We start from the raw sequence: 21474 nt of genomic DNA, 5'->3' as shown, positions 1-21474 counted from the left end.
TAAGTGGGGAAACAACAGCCTTTTTAACAAGTGGTGCTGGCAAAATTGGAAAACTGTAGAAAACTCAAGCAGGATCCACACCTCACTCCATACACAAAAACCAACTCAAAACAGATCATAAACTTCATTAAAGAAAAGGTTGGAAGAACTCTAGAAGTCCTGATCCACAACATAAAACAGTCTTCTGAGCATCCTGAAAAATCTACAACTAGGAGATAATAAAATAGATGAATGGGACCTTGTAAGAATCAAATCCCTATGCACATCTAAAAACTTATTCAACAGGGTAAAAAGGGAAGCCACAGACTGGGGAAAAAAATGTTTGATAATGACATGTCAGATAAGGGACTTATATCTAGAATTTATAAAATACTTGAGCACCGCAACAATATAAAGGTAAATAACCCAATTGAAAAATGAGCACATAATATTAACAGTCATTTCACCAAAGAAGACATTCAGATGGAAAACAAACACATGAAGAAATGTTCAAAATCCCTAGCTCTAAGAGAAATGAAAATCAAAACAACTATGAGATATTATCTCACCCCAGTAAGAATAGCAAAATTTAACAAAGCAGCAAACATTAAATGCTGATGAGGTTGTGGAGAAACTGGAACCCTTATTCACTGTTGATGGGAGTATAAAATGGTGCAACCACTATGGAAGGCTTTATGGTGCTTTCTCAAAAAGTTGCAAATAGAAATACCATTTGACCCAGCAATTCCACTACTGGGAATATACTCTAAAGAAACCATAATTGCCACTCAAGCAGATATATACACAGCCATGTTTATCGTGGCTTTGTTCACAATAGCAAAGAGTTGCAAACAGCCTACGTGCTCATCAACAAACGAATGGATAGAGAAGCTCTGTTAAATTCACACAATGGAATATTATACCACATTGAAAAACAAAGAACTTATGAAATATTATACAAAATTGATGACCTTGGAGGACATTATGCTGAGTGAAATATCTCAGTCACAAAAGGACAAATATTGCATAGTGCCATTGTTGTAAAGCGGGACTGACATTGGGGTTGGGGGGAGACTGAGAAAGGTGGGATAAATTATGTAATTATGTATACCACATTGAAACAGGAGGGAGAGAACTGTTTAAAAGCAATATATGGTTAGATATTATTGTCATAACAAGAGTCCAGAATGAAGGTTGCATAGTGCAGTGGATTTGGGTGGGAGAGGGAGAATTGTATAAAAAGAAAAAAAAGAGAAAAAAGAGAGAGCGAGAGAGTGTGCTCTGGTAGCTGCTAACCAAAAGCTGAACCTCTCTAATGATTCAAATCCACTAGCAGCTCAGGTGGAGAAAGATGGCCAATCCCCTCTCTTGTAATTTACAGCCTTGGAAACCCAGTGCAGGGTCAGTTATGAGCCTGTACTCATAGCAATGAATGTGCTTAGAAATGAACAAAACTTGAGGAAGGTGTGGACCTATGGAGACAGAGCAGCCTGTATTGGCCCACTGAACGCTCTTACAATTCCAAGGAAACTAATTTCTTATGAAATTTAGTAATAGTAAAGGACTATGATCAAATCCCACCCCTCCAAAAAAGAACATGGAAACAGCCCAGATGTCCAAGCACAAATGAATGGATTGAGAAGTTGTGGTACATTCATACAATGAAATACTATGCAGCAAGCAGGAGCAATGATTTTGTAAATTGCTATTTTACACGGGAGGGAGTGGAAAATGAAAGTATTATGCCAAGTGAATTAACTTAGTCCCACAAAGACAAAGACTGTTATAAAATCATTATTGTAGAATGAGTATGAGGATCCAAATGGGAGGAGAGTGGAAGCAGAGGGGTGAGGATAGGCAGGGTGGTGGTGTTAATTAGAGGGTCACACAATTGGGTGGAGGGGTGTGGAAAAAAAAAACAACCACCCTACAACAAAGTAGTGTCATCTTAAACAAAAAATAGAAGATAGACTGGAGGAAGGACCTTTGACATGGGCTCACAGCATCAAATGGAGAAATAAAATGTATCTATGTTGCACTTTTCTACTTAGGTGGCTGAATAGGCTGACCTCAGAGATATGTAGGTTTGGTTCTGGCCACAATAAAGCAATTATTGCAAAAAAAAAAACCAAAAAACAAAACAAAACCCAAACAACAAAACAAGGCTAATGAAGGTTTAGTTGTCTTTTTTATTTCCTAGTACATATATACACAGGGAGAGCTGGTGGTGTGGTTTGTAGGATGTTGCACTGCTAACCCAAAGGTGGTGGTTCTCTGTTTGTTGGCATCATCTGTAGCTCTGAGGGAGAAAGATGGGCAATCTCTTTCTATGTGATTTACAGCCTCTGAAAAAACCAGCTAGAGAGTCAGCTGTGTGTTGATTCCAGCTACATAACAATGAGAGCACTGAGGAGTACATAGAAAGGAACTCTGGTGGTGGCAGTTTAAGCTCAACCTCAAGAAGACAAAGATTCTCACCACCGGGCCAGTTGGCAGAACCACGATGGATAGAGAAGAGATTGAGGCTGAGATTGCTTGGCTCCACAGCCAACACTCTTCTCACCAGCAACTAGGAAATCAAAGGATGAATTGCACTGTGAAAATCTGCTGTCAAGGACCTGTCCAGAGTGCTGAGAAGCAATGATTTCACTCTAGAGACTAAGGCTGATCTAATCTAGGCCATGGTCTTTGCAATTACTTGCTATGCATCAGAGAACTGGACAATGACTAAGGATGACAGAAGAAGAATTGATGCCATTGAGTTGTGGTGCTGGAGAGGAGTGTTGAACTTACCATGGACTGCCAAGAAAACAAATAGGTCTGTCTTGGAGAGGGTGAAATCAAGTTTCTCTTCAGAGGATAGGCTTTTGAAGCTCCATCTCACATACTTTTGACACGTGGCCAGGAGAGACCAGTCTTTGGAGAAGGTCATGCTCAGAAGGGTGGAGGGACAGCCCAGGAGAGAAAAACCCTGGATTACATAGATACTATAGCTGGGGCAGTGGGGGTAGGTGTGTTGGAGTCAGTAAAACTGGTTCCATTATTTTGGTTTCATAATATTGCAAATTTATCTCTGAAATTATGAGTAATGTGAAACATTCTAAATTCTTATTCAGATTCTGGGGAGTCAAGAGTCAGCAGGCTGAGAGTTACTAAACTGTGTCTTTATACAAGGAATTGATAAGGGTAAATCACTTGGGAATTTCCCACTTCTTCAAATCAGGGGTTGCCTCTGACAGTTAACAATTGCCTCTGAATTCCTTCAGGGTCCCTCTCCTTTGTGTGATTGCGGAGCAATTATCTTGGTTAATGCTGCTTGTTTATCTGGGCAGTGAGATCCTGAGTCTTGGTGCCTTAAATGATGTCCTAATTAGACCATAATTGTTTCCTTAAATAATAGGAAAACAGCTGAACGGTTTTTAAGGGATTTTAGCATTCAATTTTTAAAGAGTTTTGTCAATGTTAGAAACGTTTTTTGTTTCCAACCTTCTGCTCTCAAGTCAGTTGTGACTCCTGGCAGCCCCCCAAATATTCCTCATTTGTGGGCTATCCCAAAAGCACATCAGCTATTAGTAAGAACACATATCCTTTTACTTCTTGACAACTGACAAGCCTGAATGAGAACAAATACTTTAGTCTTCTGAGCTGATTTAATTTCTAGAGAGTTTAATTTACCCTTATCAGAAGGCTAAATCCAAGTCTGCAATAGTATTTTTAAATATAAACAAATACAATTAGGTCAAGACTATTCAAGAGAATTTCCAACAGAATTTATGAATACATAAAGATCTGAAAGTGAAAATAACTTGGTAGGGGAAAATAATATGATGACAGTTAATAGAATCTCTACTATCTTCTTATTTTATTCCTTAGTATATTATTGTGTAATATAGTAAATGGTTTTGTAATTGCTGCAATCAATCTATTAATATTCCTTTATTCATAGGTGTACAGATAGATAAATATACAAATGTGCAATACTTTAAAGCTTTAGGGTATGTATTTAAAATATCACTTAACATTGTCTTAAAATATTTCTTAAACAAAAGTAAATTTATCAAATATTTTGTTACAACTTTTCTAAACAAATAAAAAACCCTAATCTGTTCTTCTATAGGTTTTCTTGCTGCTCAGAGAACGGAAGGCTGCCGACACTGCTCTTGGAGTGTCTGCTTTCTGCCTGACTTGTCCTGTTTGAAATTCCCCCTCTCACTGCTCTTGGAGTGTCTGCTTTCTGCCTGACTTGTCCTGTTTGAAATTCCCCCTCTCCCTCCACCCGCCCCTCCAGTTTCTTCTTAAAGGGCTGAGCCCTCCCAGACCACCCAGAAGGAAAATGTGCTCAGGCAGTATCCTTTCATTCCTCACATGCTCAGGAAACATGCAGAATAAACCTGAATGCCACTAACTTTCAGTCTTCAATGAGCTTCAACTGGGTGTAACTCCAACAGCATTAAACCCGAAACTTTTTATTTCTTCAGTTACCCTAATCATCATGAGTTTGAAAACATGTAGACTCCAAAACTGTCCTTTCTTGAAATACTTGAAAGTTATACTCAAGCACAGAAAACGCCAAGAAAACAACAGTAGAGTTAAACACCCAAAAGTTACATCATCTCAGGGTGGGTGTAAAAGGTTTATTGTTCTAAGTGTCTTTCCTAGCCAGTGTTTAACTGTTTATTTTGTTTATTGTATTAAGGAGATAGGATTAGGCTAGGATACAAGCCCCATCCTACTAGCAGCTCTGAAAATGCTGCAATCTGTAAGAGCTCAATGCTAGAATGACTGCAAATGATCGTCTACAGTGTTCACCAGTCTCTGCAAATGGGCCTGCATCACCTACAGTAGATTCTGCTCATATCACACGCATCTCTGTTTGGTGTTTCAATTAGAAGGACAATGATGTGCTACTTTTTATTATTATTATTATTATTTTTGTGTGAGTGTACCATCAAATCAGATCTGACTAGTACAGGAGGAGATTGTCCCTCCTTCCCCGGCAGAGCATCTGGTGGATTCAAACCGTGAGCCTCTGGGATTGTAGTTGCAACTCCTTGCCACTAGGCCACCAGAGTGCTACTTTTAAGCCCAACTGTACAAAATTTATGTTTTTATGTTTTAGAATATAAATGACCATAATGTTCACAAAATGTCTTCCTTTATTAAGTCACATATCTCTTTCAAGCATTGAGTTATTCTTTTTCCATTGAAAATGGGCCTTTAAATTCCAAATCTAAAATTTAGCTTTATCATAGAAGTGCCCTTGAAATGTAGGCTTCTAAATGTGTCTACTATAGTCACTCGTTTATGCAAAACAAAGCCGTTGAATTGGAGCACAGCCCTGCCTGCCGCTCTTTTACACCAGGACAGTGCTGCTGGTTGGCAGAGGTCACGTGATCTGAAAAGTCTAAAACTTTTACTATCTCAACTTTTGGAGCAAATGTTTCCTAAATCCTGCTCTAGATACATATGATAGCTCTTTTAATATTTTATTCTAATTAGTTCTCTTTTATTATAGTGTAGCTTCTGATTTTTTATGACTTGTATCATGTCTGTGCCTAGCTGTTCCACCTTTTCCATGATCTGGATTCATCTATTGCCCCAAGTGGCCTCCTTTCCAAAGAGAGGTCGAGGTACTCGCTGCACTTCATGAAGGTAGAAATCTTCTTCAGGCCCTGGGATAAAAGGGAAAAAGAAAGCCAGAGCTTAGTTTTGCTACCCTGGTCAAGAAAATAGTAAGAGAATTCATTCCTTTATCCTAATAAAAGTCTCCACATATGACCTTGAGTCGATTGGTAGAGAAAGACAGTGTTTTAAATCCTACATTTGATGACCATCAAGTGGGGCTGTAAAAGTTAGTGAAGTGAAAAAAGAAAAAAAGTTGTGAGCAACTATTGGCCTCTCTGTGTCCAGAATAAAGAAGAAAAGACAAAGATGGACTGAAATTGTCCAAAGGCCTAACTGACCATGTGAACCTCAGCTTCCACACTCTGAGATCAGAAAAACTAGATGGTGCTCGGATGAGTTCTCTACAAATGAACACAGCAGAGGACCCTGGATTGATTTGGAGAGAATGTGGAACCAAATACAAATCTAAAACCAGCCAGGTTATGTTCCAATAGAGATGGCAGAACTCCCAGCTATGGCCCTCAGTCACCACTGTTCCAAACCTGGAACAAAACTCACTCTCATTCCTCAACTTGCAGTCAAAGGACAAGCCAATAAAATGAACAACACCAGGAAGGCACTCACTCATTAGAAGTACCAACTATAAAAGGGGGAAAGTGTAGTATCTTCCCAAAGATAAATCTCTGAAGGAGGAAAGGGTAGGAAAGAGAATTGCAGAGAAGTGGGAGAAAATACATTGCGGTTATTGTTATTAATGTTATAAAATATGCTTAGTTAGCTTTCCTTCAGATAACTTTTTTTAAAAAAAAACGAGCTCCTTCATATGAAGACTTTATACTGTTAGATTCTTCTTATCTATGAGATATTGCAACACTGTTGTTATTGTTAGGTGTCATTGAGTCAAACATGACTCATAGCAGCCCTTTGAACAGCAGGTCTGAACGTGTCCTATCGTGTGCCATCCTCACAATCTCTGACAAGCTCTGGCCCATTTCTGCAGTCACCGTGTCAGTTCTTCTGGTTAAGGGTCTTCCTTTCCTTTGCCCACCTTCCACCTTCCCAAACACGTCCCTCTCCAATGAAGAGCCTTTTCTAACAATATGCCCGAAGTATGTGAGATGAAGTTTCATCATCCTTGCCTTCAAGGAGCACTCTGGCTACACATTCTCCAAGGCATATCTGTTTGTTCTTTTGGCACTCAGAGGATATTCAGTACTCTTCTCCAACACCACAGTTCAAAGGCATCAATTCCTCTTCCATCATCCTGACTTATCACCCAGCTCTCAGCTGCAGAACAAGTGATTGAAAAGACCGTGGCCTGAACAGGCGCACTTTAGTCTTCAATCTGACATTATGAGAGATTACAACATAGAGATTTAAAAATGCCCAGATTCCAAGATGGATTCTACTAACAGCATTTATCAGGAGGGAGTTGAAGGTCCACAGAGATTAAGCACTTTTCCCCTGTTCCCTGAGCCAATTCTAGGTCAGAGCTGGAATCCACCTGGCTCTCTCTACCCAGTTCTAGGCTCCTTCATTTGCACTCTCAGGAGGACATGTCACTTCCAGCAGAACCAACTTTCTCCTTTTGCCGTGAGAGGTTCTTGGTTCACAGCCAGAGTCTCAGGGTTTACCGCATGTAAAACATGGCCTGCAGAGGAAAATGTGCTCAGAACATGCCTGGGACAAGTTGGGAGAGGCCCAGATTGCAGGGAATGATTCAGCAAATCTGGATGAAGAATCACAGAGGAAGTTGGACTATGAGACAGGGCAGGGAGGGCTCCAATGATTCTACCTGCAGGAGAGAGTGCAAGTTTCTCAGGCTGATAAAGGAGCGGAATCTCACCTTACACCAACCACCTCATCTATATCTAAGGTGACAAGGTCATGCAACACTCAGATGAGTGTTTTGGCACATTTTAACAGGATAATTTTAATGATTTAAAAGACCTTCCTAAATCAATGGTTGAGGAAGAAACTCTCCAGACATAACCAGTCTGTATGCTGAGTAAACCATTCAAGAAGCCGGATTCTTTGAAGAAGAATGTGACATCAGGATCAGAGGAAGACTCACCAACAACCTGCATTATGCAACTTGAAGCACTTGTTGCAGAAGATCAAACCGTATACCCTTCCATATGGATTACATCTCAACAACAAGAAGAAAAAAAATTCTCACCACTGGACCACATCATCACATATGGAGAAAAGATTGAAACTGGCAACAAAGTTATCTTACTTGGATCCACAATCAGCACGCTTGGTACCTGCAGTCAGGAGATATATTGCATTGGGAAAGTCTGCGGTCTGGGATCTCTCTAAATTCTGTAGACCAATGGTGTCAATTTGAAGACTAAAGTGTTTCTGACTAAGGCCACTCTTTTTCAATCACTTCCTCTGCATCTAAGAGTGGACAATGAATAAGGATAATAGAAGTTGTGGTATTCGAGTTGTGGCGTTGAAGAAAAGCATGGAATATCCCATGGATGGTCAAAAGAACAGACATAAGTCCTGGAGATAGTGCAGCTGGAGTGCTCCTTGGAGGCAAAGATGGCAAAGCTTTGTCACACATACGTTGGGCATGTTGTTAACAGAGGCTATTCCTTGTAGAAGAACATTATGCTTAGAAAGTTGGAGGATTGGTGAGAGAAAAGACGACTCTCAACCTGACAGATTGACACAGTGACTGCATCAATGGATTTGAGTATGTCAGAAATTATGAGGATGGTACAGGATAGGACAGGGTCCAGCTCTGTTTTCACAGGGTCACTATGAGCCATATTCAACTTGATGGCACCTAGCACCAACACCACAAACCCAATGCAATCACTTAGGCAGACTATAGGACCCTTTCCAAGCTAACCTTCAGAGTCATTGTAGCTTTTTTTCTTATCTCCGAGGTGCTCAAATTGGACCAGAACCAGAAGACGATAAGAACCAACCTGAAAACAGATCTCTTTATGAGAAAGGGTAAAGGAACAAGAACTGTAGGGAGATTGTCTCAAATTCTCTAATCTGCAATCAAGGAGATCAAGTTTTTCTCAAACCAACTGACCTCTTGTGATTAATGAATGACTGGCTCTGTGAGGTGAGGTCTAGGTTTTTTTCCCCTGGATCTCAGTTGACACCTCATGCCCACACACCTGCTGCGACTGTAGTGACACCGCCCTGAGTTCCTGGAAGGTGGACTCCAGAGCAGGGCCCACTGTCCCTGAGCCAGTGTCCCATTCAAAGGACAACATCAGTGAACATGACATAAAATAGATGAACAAATCCATCTCAGAGACAGAAAGTCTTCGAGAATGGGAAAGCAGAAAGGCCAAAGGGTGGAGAAGGACATTGCTCTACCGAAGAATAGTCAAGACAGATACTTTACAGAGGTAACTAGGAAACACTCTAGGCCTGACCCAAATCTAAGCATACTGACACTCCAAATTGTAAATCTGTTCAGAAGAGACTGACCCTCTTCTCCTGTGTCACTCATGGTAGATTTGAATGGCAATCTTTCCGTTACAAGCCTAAGACACTACGCACTTTAACAGCATGGGTCCTTACGCAAAATCCAGCAACTTAAAACCTGTGAACTTCAGAACTTGCTCCAACATGGATCAGATTGGTGTAAAACAATCTGGAGGTCACGTATAAATATTGTCTGTCTTGGGAATTTACTGTAAACCCTTCTTTGTCTCAGTCCTATTATTGCCAGCTATTTACACAGCACTCAAATTCTGCCTATTCTTACTTTCTTGGGTTCTGAAACTCGGGAAGGAGACAGTCCTGAGCTTGAGCCTTCAGCACAGAAAAAGAAGAGCCCCTGCCTATTGCACGGAGAGGCTGGCAGGAATCCTAGCACAGCCTAACAGCCTCTAAACTATCATGGATAGAATTGTATTTCCTCAAAGTATAGGTCAAGCTAACTAGAGCATGATTCTCAGTTTTATGTCATTTTCCTACATGTTGTAAATTGTAATCTCTACATTAATGAGGTAAGATTGTTGTTATTGTTAGCTGCCATTGGATCAAGTATGAGTCATACTAGAGCGACTGTATAGACAGATCTGAACCCTGTCCTGTGCCATCCTCATCATCTCTGACATATTGGAGCTCACTGCTGCAGTCACTGTGTCAATCCATCTAGTTGAGAGTGTTCCTCTCTTCCACTGAGCCTCCACCCTTCAAATGACCAGCCTTTCCTAGAAACATGTCCAAACTAGGAGAGACAAAGCTTTGCCATCCTTGCCTCTAAGGCACACTCTGGTTGTACTTTCTCTGCTTGTTATTTTGGCAGTCTATTTCAGTACACTTCTCCAACACAGATCAAAGGCATGAATTCTCCTGTCATTCTTATTCATTGTTTAGCTCTCAGATGCATATTAGGTGACTGGAAAGACCATTGCTTGGATCAGGAGCACCTTAGTCTTTAAACTGACATTGTTGCTCTTCAGGATTTTTAGAGGGCCCTTATAGAAGGCTTTCTCAATGCTATACATATCCTGATCTCCTTATTGCTGATACCAAGAATGTTGATTGTGCATCCAAATAAGATTAAATCATTGACATTTTCAATCTTTGATCCATTTGTCAAGATGTTGTCTATTGATTCAGTGGTGAGGATTTTGGTTTTCTTAATGTTGAGATGCAATTAATCCTATTAAAAGCTGTGGTCTTTGATCTGCTGAAACCGACCTGCGGGTTCTACGTGTTCTAAAAGAGAAGGAGTGCGGATTGGGCGGGGACGGGACAAGAGGCGAGAAAAATTGGGGGCAAAACAAACGCATCTGATCAAGCTCCAGAATTTATTCGAGAGATTCTGCAATAAATAGGCAGCTGTGTAGGCCGGGCTGCCAGGGAAACCAGCCCTAGGCTTTCAGTTTACAATAGATAGGGAAGGGCATGCCCCAAGGTATTGAATTACAGGTACTGATTTAACGAGGTAAACGTATTCCCAGAGATGGGCGGGGCGGCGGCTGCGTGTCAGAAGTGTTATCAATGGCGGAGCTAAGACCCTTTCAGGATGGCTTCCCACAATCTGCTGCACAAGCCCCTCAAATCCTCCTCTCTTTCAGCAAGCATAATTGTGTCATTTGCATAAAACAGGTAGTTGATGAATCTCTTCCTCCAATCCTGATCCCATACTCTTCTTCATAAAGTTCAGGTTCTCAAATAATCTTCTCAGCATACAGATTTAATAGGTCTGGAGAAAAGATACTGTCCTGACACATATCTTTCTTGGAAGTAATTAATTAAGGAGATAATTACCCCTCACTTTGTAATCTGGTACAATTAGCCAATCAGCTTTTTGGGTGTTTTTTTTTGCTTCATATTTTCTTATTTATTTGCCATTCTCATGGGTATAAAGTGGTATTGCATTGTGTGTAAATAGCCAGTCTTTCAAAATATACACTGTACCTCTCACCATTCTTAGACAGTTAACTTTCCTGTGTGCACAGCAAAACAAAGCAAAACAACAAACCAAAAGAAGTATGTGTATTAGGACAAAATTTATCATGTTTTGCTGATTGCTTTGCTACTCGACAAAATGCAGAATATTGAGGAAGTTTTATCTATTAGGAAATTGAAACTAATGAAAATTACAGCTTCATTGTTACAGTTTACTTTGACAGGTGAAGCATTTCTGCGTAACTTGCTAAACATGAGAAAAGTTCTAAGATTTTGTGGGCTGGTGACATTGGGAAGCAATTGTACTTTATTGAGAGCATCTACAACTTTGATCTAAAGCTCTCATTATACAATGTGCTAATTCATTTGATTTTGTCTCTTTATCTAGATTGTAGGATTATGCTTATTAGTTATTCTATGCAGTTTTACTTCTCTTAAAGGAAAAAAAAAAGGAACCAGCCTTGTCACAGCCTTGACTGAATGTAAGGGGAGATTCCCAGGCTTGTATCAACTTTTGTTTTTAAAGAATTAAAATGAGAGAAGTAAATAGAGGCAGGACCTCAAAACTATCAAGAAAGAAGAGTCAGGAGCAGAGGAGTGCATGCTGTGGACCCAGGTACCTGCACTGGGAAACTCCGAGAACCAGAAGACACAGAGATTAAAGCCTTCTCCTACACCTGACACCGTAGGTCTATACTCCTAGACTCCTGAATCAAAAGATACCTCACAGTAGGCAAATCTGTTATCACAGACCTCTTTAAAGAGCGAAAGAACAAGGATGTCAGCTTAAAGACGTAGTACATGGAAAATGAAAGTGGTTACCTTCAGTTGGTTTGTACGCAGGTCAAAGTTGACTCTGAATAAGGAAGATGAAAGAAGACTTATGCTTTTGAATCGTGGTCAGTGTCAAAGTGAAATTAATATATGATGGCCTACCACAATAAAAACAAACCTGCACTGGAGGAAATATAACCAGTGCACACCTGAGAAGCAAAAGTTGTGAGACTTAGTCTGATACACTTTGGGCCTGTTGTCAGGAGAGAACAGTCCTTAGGAAAAGACATCATGCTGGGTAAAATAGAAGGTCATCGAAAAAGAGGAAAACTTTGAATGAAAATGACACCACAATGACTGCAACAATGGGCTTGAGTGTGGAAGAGAGGGTGAGGATGGTGCAGAAGAAGACAAGGTTTAGATAAAGTCACTATGTATCTCAGTCAACTCAGCTGTACCTAACACAATAAAACTGGGGGAGAACAGATTTCTGTTGAAGTCATCCACTGGTGACATTTCTGTTACTGCAGCTGTGGATTTACTAAGACAGTGACCTTGAGCAAATTTCCTTACCCCTTCCTTCAACCTTACTCTTTCCTTCAACCTAATTTTTCTCTTCTGTAACACAGGGTGTTACTGCTATCTACCTCATAGTAATGTTATGACAATTAAATCAGGCACAGTGGATTAAAGTGCTTGGTGTAGGTCCTGGCATGAAGTAAACACTCCATAAATGTAGTTATTGTTCATTTTATTTTCAACACAAAAAAAGCATCATGGAGAAGAGAGAAGGAAAAAGAAACATCCAAGAGGAAGGAAGATCAGGTGTCTCATCTCAAAGTGGGCCATGAAGTCCTTCAGGTTTGGGAAGGCATCCAGGCTCCTAGGCTGATAGGTCTGAAAGATGTCAAGGATGTCCTAAGGAAAGAAGTCCACAAAGCTGAGCTACAGAAAGCCAGGAGGAGTGGGTGAGAATCCCCATCATCTGGGACAGATGACATCATGTTGCCCAGTTCCTTCCAGCTTTACCATGTTCACTGTAAACCACAGCTGCTTCCCTAGGATCTCTGAGAGATGCCTTATCTTCTTAGACTGATTCTGCAAGTACAATGGCTTCAGCTTCTCCTGGAGAAGGAAACAACTGTTATCAACCTAAAATCCACTCCCTGTACAAAAAGGCAGTGTCCGCACAGCTGGAATGACTTACCTAGCTACAGGTAAACCAGCATTGTCCCTAGATAGCCCTAGATGTCCAGTGTCTGGGCTTCTATTTTATTAACGAGCATTTTTTAGACCCCTAGATCAAAGACTACAGTCTTCAATGTTGAATTACATCTTGATGTCAAGGAAAGAAAGATTGTCAAGGAAACAAAGATTGTTACCACTGGGACAATAGGCAATGTTGTGAGAAATGGATAAAGAATTGAAACTTTTTTTTTTATTTCCATTCATTCATTGTTGCACTTTTCTCCCCTCCCAACCCTCCCCCCAGTACACTACCCTCTTGGAAAAGTAAAAGAAAAATTCTTTCATTGTTTTACAATCCCTCCCTCCAGGTCCACTCCACTATGCAGCCTTTGCTCTGGACTCCTGTCATGACAAAAATACCTAATCACATATCCCTTTTTAAAAGTTTTCTTCCTCATCTGTTTCAATGTAGTATACATTATTGAACCCATCTTTCTCAGTCTCTCCCCAACCCCGAGGTCAGTCCTGTTTTACAACAGTGGCACCATGCAGTATTTGTCCCTTTGTGACTGAGATACTTCACTCAGCATAATGTCCTCCAGGATCACCCATTTTGAATAATATTTAAGTTCCTTGTCTTTCGATGCAGCATAGTATTCCATTGTGTGAATATACCACAGCTTCTCTATCCATTCATTTGTTGATGGGCACTTAGGTTGTTTCCAACTCTTTGCTATAGTGAACAAAGCTGCGATAAACATGGGTGTGTGTTTATCTGCTTGGATGTCAGTTATGGTCTCTTTGGGGTATATTTCCAGTAGTGGAATTTCTGGGTCAAATGGTATCTCTATTTGCAACTTTTTGAGAAAGCGCCATACTGCTTTCCACAGTGGTTGCACCAAGAATTGAAACTCTCAATGATTTAATCTTACTTGGATCCACAGTCAACTCCCATGATACCAGCAGTTAGGATATTAGGAGACTTACCGCTCTGAGCAAGGCCACTGTCAGAAACCTCTCCAAAATATAGAAGAGCAATGATGTTGGTTTGAAGATTAAGGTGGATATGTTTCAGGCCAGGGCCTTTTCATTCACTTGCTGTGCATCAGAGAGCTGGACAATGACTAAGGATGATGGAAGAAGAATGGATGCCTTTGAGCTGTGAGGTTGGGGAAGAGTATTGAATATCCATGGAGTTTTAACAGAACAAATAGGTATGTCTTGGAAAAGGTGCCACAGTGTTCCTTGAGGCAAGGATGGTCAAGCTTCGTTTTTCATATTTTATATATGTTGCTAGGAGAGGCTATTGTTGGAAATGGTTATTATGCTTGAAAAGCTGGAGGTCAGTGAAAGAGAAGAAGAGTCACACTGAGATGGATTGACACAGCGACTGCAGCAATGGGCTCAAGCATATCAGAGAAGGTCGGGACAGCCCAAGATAGAACAGGGGTCAGATTTTGTTTTTCATTGGATCTGTATGAGTTGTACTTGAGTCAACAGCAACTAACAACAACACCATGTAACAACCCCATCTCTCAGAGGCCTGGGAAGGCAGAGAAGAAAGCAACAATGGCTAAATCTATCACCACTGATCTCTGTTAGATGCAGGAGCCTATAGGTTATAGTCCCTTGACAAATGCACGTCTTGAGTTGTTTCCTCAAATAGGAGAATCTGAGATGCTGAAAGGAAAGAGAGAGAAGGGGGCATTGCTAGAAACTAAGAGAGGAAAAACATTATGTGGATAAAATCAGAATATCCTACCAGCATCAGGGAAAAGACACTAGGAAGACAAATTACACAGTTTGTTCAGGAAACTAATGTCTACACTAGAGTGTCTAGATTCACTTTAATCCTAGTGCTGGGAACCCTGAGAACAAGAAGACAAACAGAGAGCCTTTCCTTTGAGTTTGCCCACTGGGCCTGGACTCAAATTCCTAAATTAAACTATCATTTATCCTAAACTTGGAAAGATATTGATCTGAGCTTTCATTTGACGTGGGGGTTTGAGGTCACTCTGAAGGCGGTAAAGTGCATCCCTGGGAGAATCCAAAGCTGTAAGGAGTTTGAATGTCATACAAGATCGCAGGATGGGAATGCAAGAGTCCTGACTCTGAATCCAAACACTGTCCTTGGCCAGCCCACTAAAAACCCAAATAGTCAGGGTGGCAGCACATTCTCGCCAGTTCCAAGTTGTCGTCCACGGTGTGATTAATCAGAAAGTCTTCAGGGATCTTTTCTTCTTCTATTTCCCCACCTGTGCCCCACCCCCCAACATGACAGACCCTCACCCTCATCATCCTACCCAGGCCACGTCCAGGGAATGGTCACCTAGTGCCCACCCCACCCCCATAGGTTGTGCTTATGAATGAGGTAGTGCAGGATGGCGTTGCTCTGAGAGATCTTGTGAGGACTGTGCATTAGGGACGGCCCCTGCAGGGAAACCATGGAGGGCTGTTATACCTTCAACCCCACAGAATTTATTTTTCTGTGCAAGGGACACCTTTAGTCTCCCAGAATCCCTTCCCCTAAGCAAAGGCAGAGCTGAGATGTGGCTCAGGGCCTGGCCCCAGGTAGGCATGAAATAAATATCTATTCTGGAACACAGAACACCACGGAAAGACAGAGAAAGAAGCAGGCATGAGAGAGGTGGAGCAGAAGGCACCTGATACTACAGCCTCCAGGCTGGGAAGAGCAGATGGAGGGAGAGACCCCCTTCACGGCCCCCACACCCTGGGGAAGTCCACATCCAGCTTGGATTTTTCATTCAGCCACTGGTTTCTGTCACACTCAGGAGCTAAGATGCAAAAGAAGAAATGAGAACAAACTTTTCAAGACCCAATTTACCTCCTCACATACCATTCCAACAGTGAGCACGTGACCTGCCACAGGTGGTTCTGGAATCTAGCAGAACCACTGAGTCTAACACTCCTGGGAGTAAAGCTTCTAAAAGCTTTAGACAAATCCTAAAATGTAATCTCAATTCCATTACTGAGAAGGGGTGGGGGAGCAATTCCTTCCCAGCATCCTGAACTCACAGGTCAGAACTTGCAGAAGCAAAAGGGTCCTGAGAGGCAGCTGGTCCCAAATCCAGCTCTAAAGGACTTGAAGAGGTGGACGACAAGTGGCCAGGCAGCATTTGTTGACAGAAGGGTTAATACCAAGAGTGCCATACTGTCCTCAATACTGTAGGTTTTTTCCATATAGTTTGATCCTGTATATTTCAAGAGCAGGTGGATGGAATGAGCCAGCTGGGAGATTCAGGGTAATGGGTCAGAAATATAAGAATTCTGATACCTTGATTTCTGTTCATTGACATTTGTCTGCACATCCTACAACCAAGAGACATGGGTAAGGACCACCACAGAGCTGGCTCGTGATGTGACTCACTACACCTCACCCCTATCCCATCTGGGCTTAGAGTTAACAACTTAGAATGAGCCAGGCCGTAGGTTTGTTCAGTTCCAGCAATGTCCTAAACAAAATCAATCTTAAACTGGGACTCAAGCTGCTTAGCACTTCTTCACAACACCCTCAGCTCCCTGGACTGGTTGGACCCCTTGCTCACCCCACAGATGTTCCAGTAACCCTGAGTCATAGCCGTGGCATAAGTTGCAATAGATTCAGCAATCCTGTTAAGAGGCAGCAGGACTGAAATTCTACCTTGTCCCCACTCTTCTGCTTTCTGGCTGTCTGTAGTCCTTGTCCCTCCCTTGCCCTGCCCACTGCAGCTTCTCAAGTGTCCAGAGTCTGTGCTATTTTCCAGGTTCCATCCCGCTCTGGCACAGGGCCCAGAAAGAGACCAAGAGCAAATCCTATTTCTGCCATCAGCCTTGAATACTAGAGTAATTGAGATGCCTGGCGTTCAGCTACCTGATTCCCCTTGGACCCCTCTATAGCTTTCTCTGCCTGCAGTCAGGCCTCCTACACATCCTTAGGGACAGGGTACACTTGGGAAGCCAAACCTGAAACTCAAGAAGAGCGATGCTAGTATTTGACAAAGACATATCTGATAAGGGACTCATATCTAAAATTTATAGAATACTCCAACACCTCAACAAGAAAAAGTTAAATGACACAATCACAAAATGGACACAGGATATGGACAGACACTTCACCAAAGAAGACATTCAGAGGACAAACACATGAAGAAATGTTCAAAATCCCTAGCTCTCAGAGAGATGCAAATCAAAACAACTACGAGATATCATCTCACCTCAGCAACAATAGCAAAATTCAACAGAGCAGCAAACAACAATGCTGTGAAGTTGTAGAGAGATTGGAACCCTTATTCACTGGTGGTGGGAGTGTAAAATGGTGCAACCACTATGGAAGGTGCTTTCTCAGAAAGCTGGAAATAGAAATATCATTTGACCCAGCAATTCCACTACTAGGAATATGCCTTAAAGAAACCAGAACTGCCACCCAAACAGATATATGCACACCCATGTTTATTACTGTGTCATTTATGAAAGCAAAGAGATGGAAGAAAACCAAGTGCTCATTAACAAATGAATGGAAAGGGAAGCTGTGGTATATTCACACAGTGGAATACTATGCAGCACCAAAAAACAATGAACTAATGAAATATTATACAACATGGGTGACCCTGGAGGACATTATGCTGAGTGAAAGAAATATTTCTGTCACAAAAGGACTAATACTATATAATGGCACTGTTATGAACCAAAACTTACATAAAGGTTGAAAGGAAACTAAGAAAAGAGGGGATAAATAATGAATACTGAATTGGAACAGATGAAAGAACTGTTTAAAAATAATATATCATTAGGCATTATTTGTATGACAACAGTCCAGAACAAGAAGTGCAGATGAACTGGGGGGGTGGAGGGCGGAGGAAGGAAAATATGCAACAATGAATTTATTTATTTATTTATTTATTTTTTTAGTGAACTGGGGGCGGGGTGGGTAGGGAGGAAAATTTGCCACAATGAATGAACGAAAATCCAACTTTTCTGTACACTTTTGTTAAAATCACAATTAGAAGAAGGAGGAGGAGGAGGAGAAGGGAGAGGAGAAGGAGGAGAAGGAAGAAGAAGAAGAAGAACAATACTCTTTGCCTCCCTTTCACCAGAGCCTTGCTCAGGCTTCAGTCCTTGATACTGAGTCTGAAGCCCTCAGGCTGAGTCCTGAGGACTGCTGAGGCTCAGTGGCTGAACTGTGTTGGTGAGTGATTCCATGAGATCCAGTCTCCTTGCAAGCTGCACAAGGATGTTCATGGCTGCATAGGCATGTTCTGAGCCCCTTTGTTCTGTTCAGGCTCCATTATGTATGTAAACCTTGGGGTCCAGGGAGAAACTCAGAAAGCTTCCTCTGCAAGAGATTATGTGTCCACACAGGGAGTGAGATCTCCTCCGGGGGGGAGGGGGTGGTCACAGCAGAAGGGCCCCAGGACATGGCACAAGCTAGACTGACTTCCAGTCCTGTCCCATGACCAGGTTGTTGTTGTTAAGTGTCTTCGGGTTGACTAAGACATATAGTGACCACAGGAACAAAAACTCTGAATCTGCCCTATTCTGTGCCATCCTCATGATCTCTGACCCTCTCAAAGCCCCCATTACGTTGTGTCTGTCAGTCTTCTCTGTTGCTGACCCCTCCATCTTTCAAAGCATGATGTCCTTTTCCAAGGACTTGCCCGTCCTAACAACATGCCCTAAGTATGTAAGAAGAAGTTTCATTTTCATTACCTCCAAGGAGAACTGTACTACAATGTGTCCAAGGTGTATTTGTTTGTATTTTTGGCAATCCATGGGACATTCCATACTCTTCTCCAACACTACAACTCAAAGACATCGATTCTTCTGTTATTCCTTGTCATTGTCCAACTTTCCACTGCATAGCAAGTAATTGAAAAGATCATGGATTGGATCAAGTGAACCTTAGTTTTTAAATTGACATCATTGCTCTTCAGCACTTTGGAGAGGTCTGTGACAACAGACTTTCCCAATGAAATACATTTTTTTATTTGTTGACTGCTTATGTCAAGGATGTTTGTTGTAGATCCAAGCAAGATGAGATAATTGGTAATTTCAATCTCTTGTCTACCATACTATTGTCTTCTAGCCCAGTGGTTTATGGTGAAACATTCTTCTAGGTTGTGAACCCTGGTATGTCCACTTGCTGTACAGGGGTAACTTGTGGTTGCTGTGAAGCCAAACACTGTGACACTGAGGAGTCAAATGCAAGAATGGTTACCCATAGTGGACAGTGTTTGGTGAAGCTCCCCAATTAAAACAAGCTTGGACGCAGGAGTGGCATCCACTTCCACAATAGTTTGCCTCTGGAAACCCTATGAATCTGGAGAAATGAGCAAAGTTATACAGGAGGTGTCCAGGACTTTTGTTCATAGGGTCTCTATGAGTCGCCTGCGACACAACAGCACTTAGCAACAACAGCCCAGTGGTGAGGACTTTTGTTTTCTTGATGTTGAGATGTAACCCGTATTGAAGACTATAGTCCTGCAGCAAGTGTGGCAAGTACTCCTCATTTTCAGCAAGCACAGTTGTGTCATCTGCATAACTCAGGTTTCTGATGACTCTTCCTTTGATGCTGATGATACATTCTTCTTCATAAAGTCCAGCTGAATTTCTGAGCATACCGATTGCATAGATTTGGGGAAAGGAATCAGTCCTGACACACATCTTTATTGATTTTAGGCAATAAGAGAATGGAAAGAAGAAATTTACCCTCAGTTTACTTCAATTTCACTTCTGATAAGTGGACAGAGTAGACTCTATCTTGCAGAGTAGTTGGGAAGATTTTCCAAGTATCAGGATGGATGGTGAAGAGATTGAGATTGTTCAACAGCTTTAGTTTGCTTGGCTCCACAGTCAACACTCTCAGCACAAGTAGCCAGGAAATTAAAAGGCGCATTGCCATGGGAAAGTCTGCTGTTAGGGACCTCTCCAAAGTACTGAAGAGCAATGGCGTCTCTCTGGAGACTAAGGTGCATCTGATACAGGCCATAGTCTTTGCTATCACTTATTATGCATCAGAGAGTTGGATGATGACCAAGGAGGATAGAAGGAGAATTGATGCTTTTGAGCTGTGGTGCTGGAGAAGAGTACTGCTAGGAAAACAAACAGATTCAGCCTGGAGAGGGTTAAACTGGGTGGCTTCTTGGAGGCAAGGATTCTGAGGCTCCATCTAACATATTTTGGACATGTTGTAAGGAGGGACTGGTCCTTGGAGAGGGACATCATGCTTGGTAGGGGGAGGGATAGCACAGGAAGGGAAAACCCTCTATGGAGATGGATTGATTCAATGACAGGGCTAATTGGGATGGGAGTGTCAGAGACAGTGTGATTGGCACAGGACAGAGCAGAGTTTAGTACATAGTGTCGCTACGAGTTGCAAGCGACTCGATGGCACATAACAACAACAACAACATATTATAATCTGGTGTCACAAGTCAAACACGTGACCACTTAAGCTTTTCTTTGCAAAATCATTAACGAAACGTTTAGGACAATACCTTGCTTCTCCTAGAGAGTCCTGAGGAAAATTGGCACTGCCACTTAAGGAACTTAGAATCTAATCCAAGCCTCAAGTTGCAATACTTAAGGATGCTACAGGCAAATTCTTGAAGATCCAGGAAATATCAAAAGAAAATGGAGGGAATACAGAGTCACTATACCAAAAAGAATTGCCTGACACTAAAATATTTCAGGAAATACCATCTGATCAAGAGCCAACTGTAATGAAGGAAGATGCTCAAGCTTCACTGAAGGATTGGCAAAAAAATATGACCCAGGGATCGATGAGATACCAAACAAAATGTTTCAAATTACAAACGGGTAGCCCTGGATGTACTCCCCATGTCTATGCCGGGAAATTTGGAGGACAGCTAGCTCCCTGGTGGACTGTCTGGAAGAGATCCATGTTTGTTCCCACGGTGAACAAACACGGATCCAACAGAATATGAACATTATCAAACAATATCATTAATATCATTTACAAGCAAAATTTTCCTGAGAATAATTTTAAAAACTGCTAGAACAAAACACTTCTGAGAAATAAAAATGTAACTAAGAGGTACAGCAGTAGTAACCAAAACAGCATGGTACTGGTACAATGACAGGCACAGAGACCAATGAAACAGAATTGAAAACCCAGAAAAAAACCCAGCTATCTAGGGTCAATTGATATTCAACAAGGAAATAAAATCTATGAAATGGGGGAAAGAGAATCTCTTCAACAAATGGTGCTGGCAAAACTGGACTGCTATCTGCAGAACAACAAACATCTACTTCCTAAACCAGAAGCCTCTTTAAACTCTATAAACTCTATTGTTGTTTTTGTTGTTATGTGCCATCGAGTTGTTTGCGACTCATGGTGACCCTATGTACAACAGCCCTAAACTCTGCTCTGTCCTGTGCCAATCCCATTGCCTCTGACACACCCATCCCGATTACCTCAGTCACTGAATCAATCCACCTCATAGAGGGTCTTCCCCTCCTGCGCTGTCCCTCCACTCTGCCCAGCATGAT

At 41.6% G+C, this 21474-nt stretch overlaps 1 pseudogene across 1 annotated transcript in view; it reads right to left on the bottom strand.

Annotated features, from left to right (window-relative positions):
• Window positions 1-5565: 5565 nt before the first annotated feature.
• Window positions 5566-21474, bottom strand: part of LOC102850544 — a 58464-nt pseudogene continuing 42555 nt past the window's right edge. Inside the window, exon 8 of the transcript XR_438998.1 lies at window positions 5566-5651. The product of XR_438998.1 is annotated as a glutathione S-transferase Mu 1-like (transcript). The remainder of the gene's footprint in view (window positions 5652-21474) is intronic.

This window comes from Elephantulus edwardii, unplaced genomic scaffold, assembly GCF_000299155.1.
Source record: "Elephantulus edwardii isolate Elephantulus edwardi_28Jun2011 unplaced genomic scaffold, EleEdw1.0 scaffold00252, whole genome shotgun sequence".
In the NCBI taxonomy this organism is placed as follows: domain Eukaryota; kingdom Metazoa; phylum Chordata; class Mammalia; order Macroscelidea; family Macroscelididae; genus Elephantulus; species Elephantulus edwardii.
This window is presented reverse-complemented; position numbering and strand designations above follow the sequence as displayed.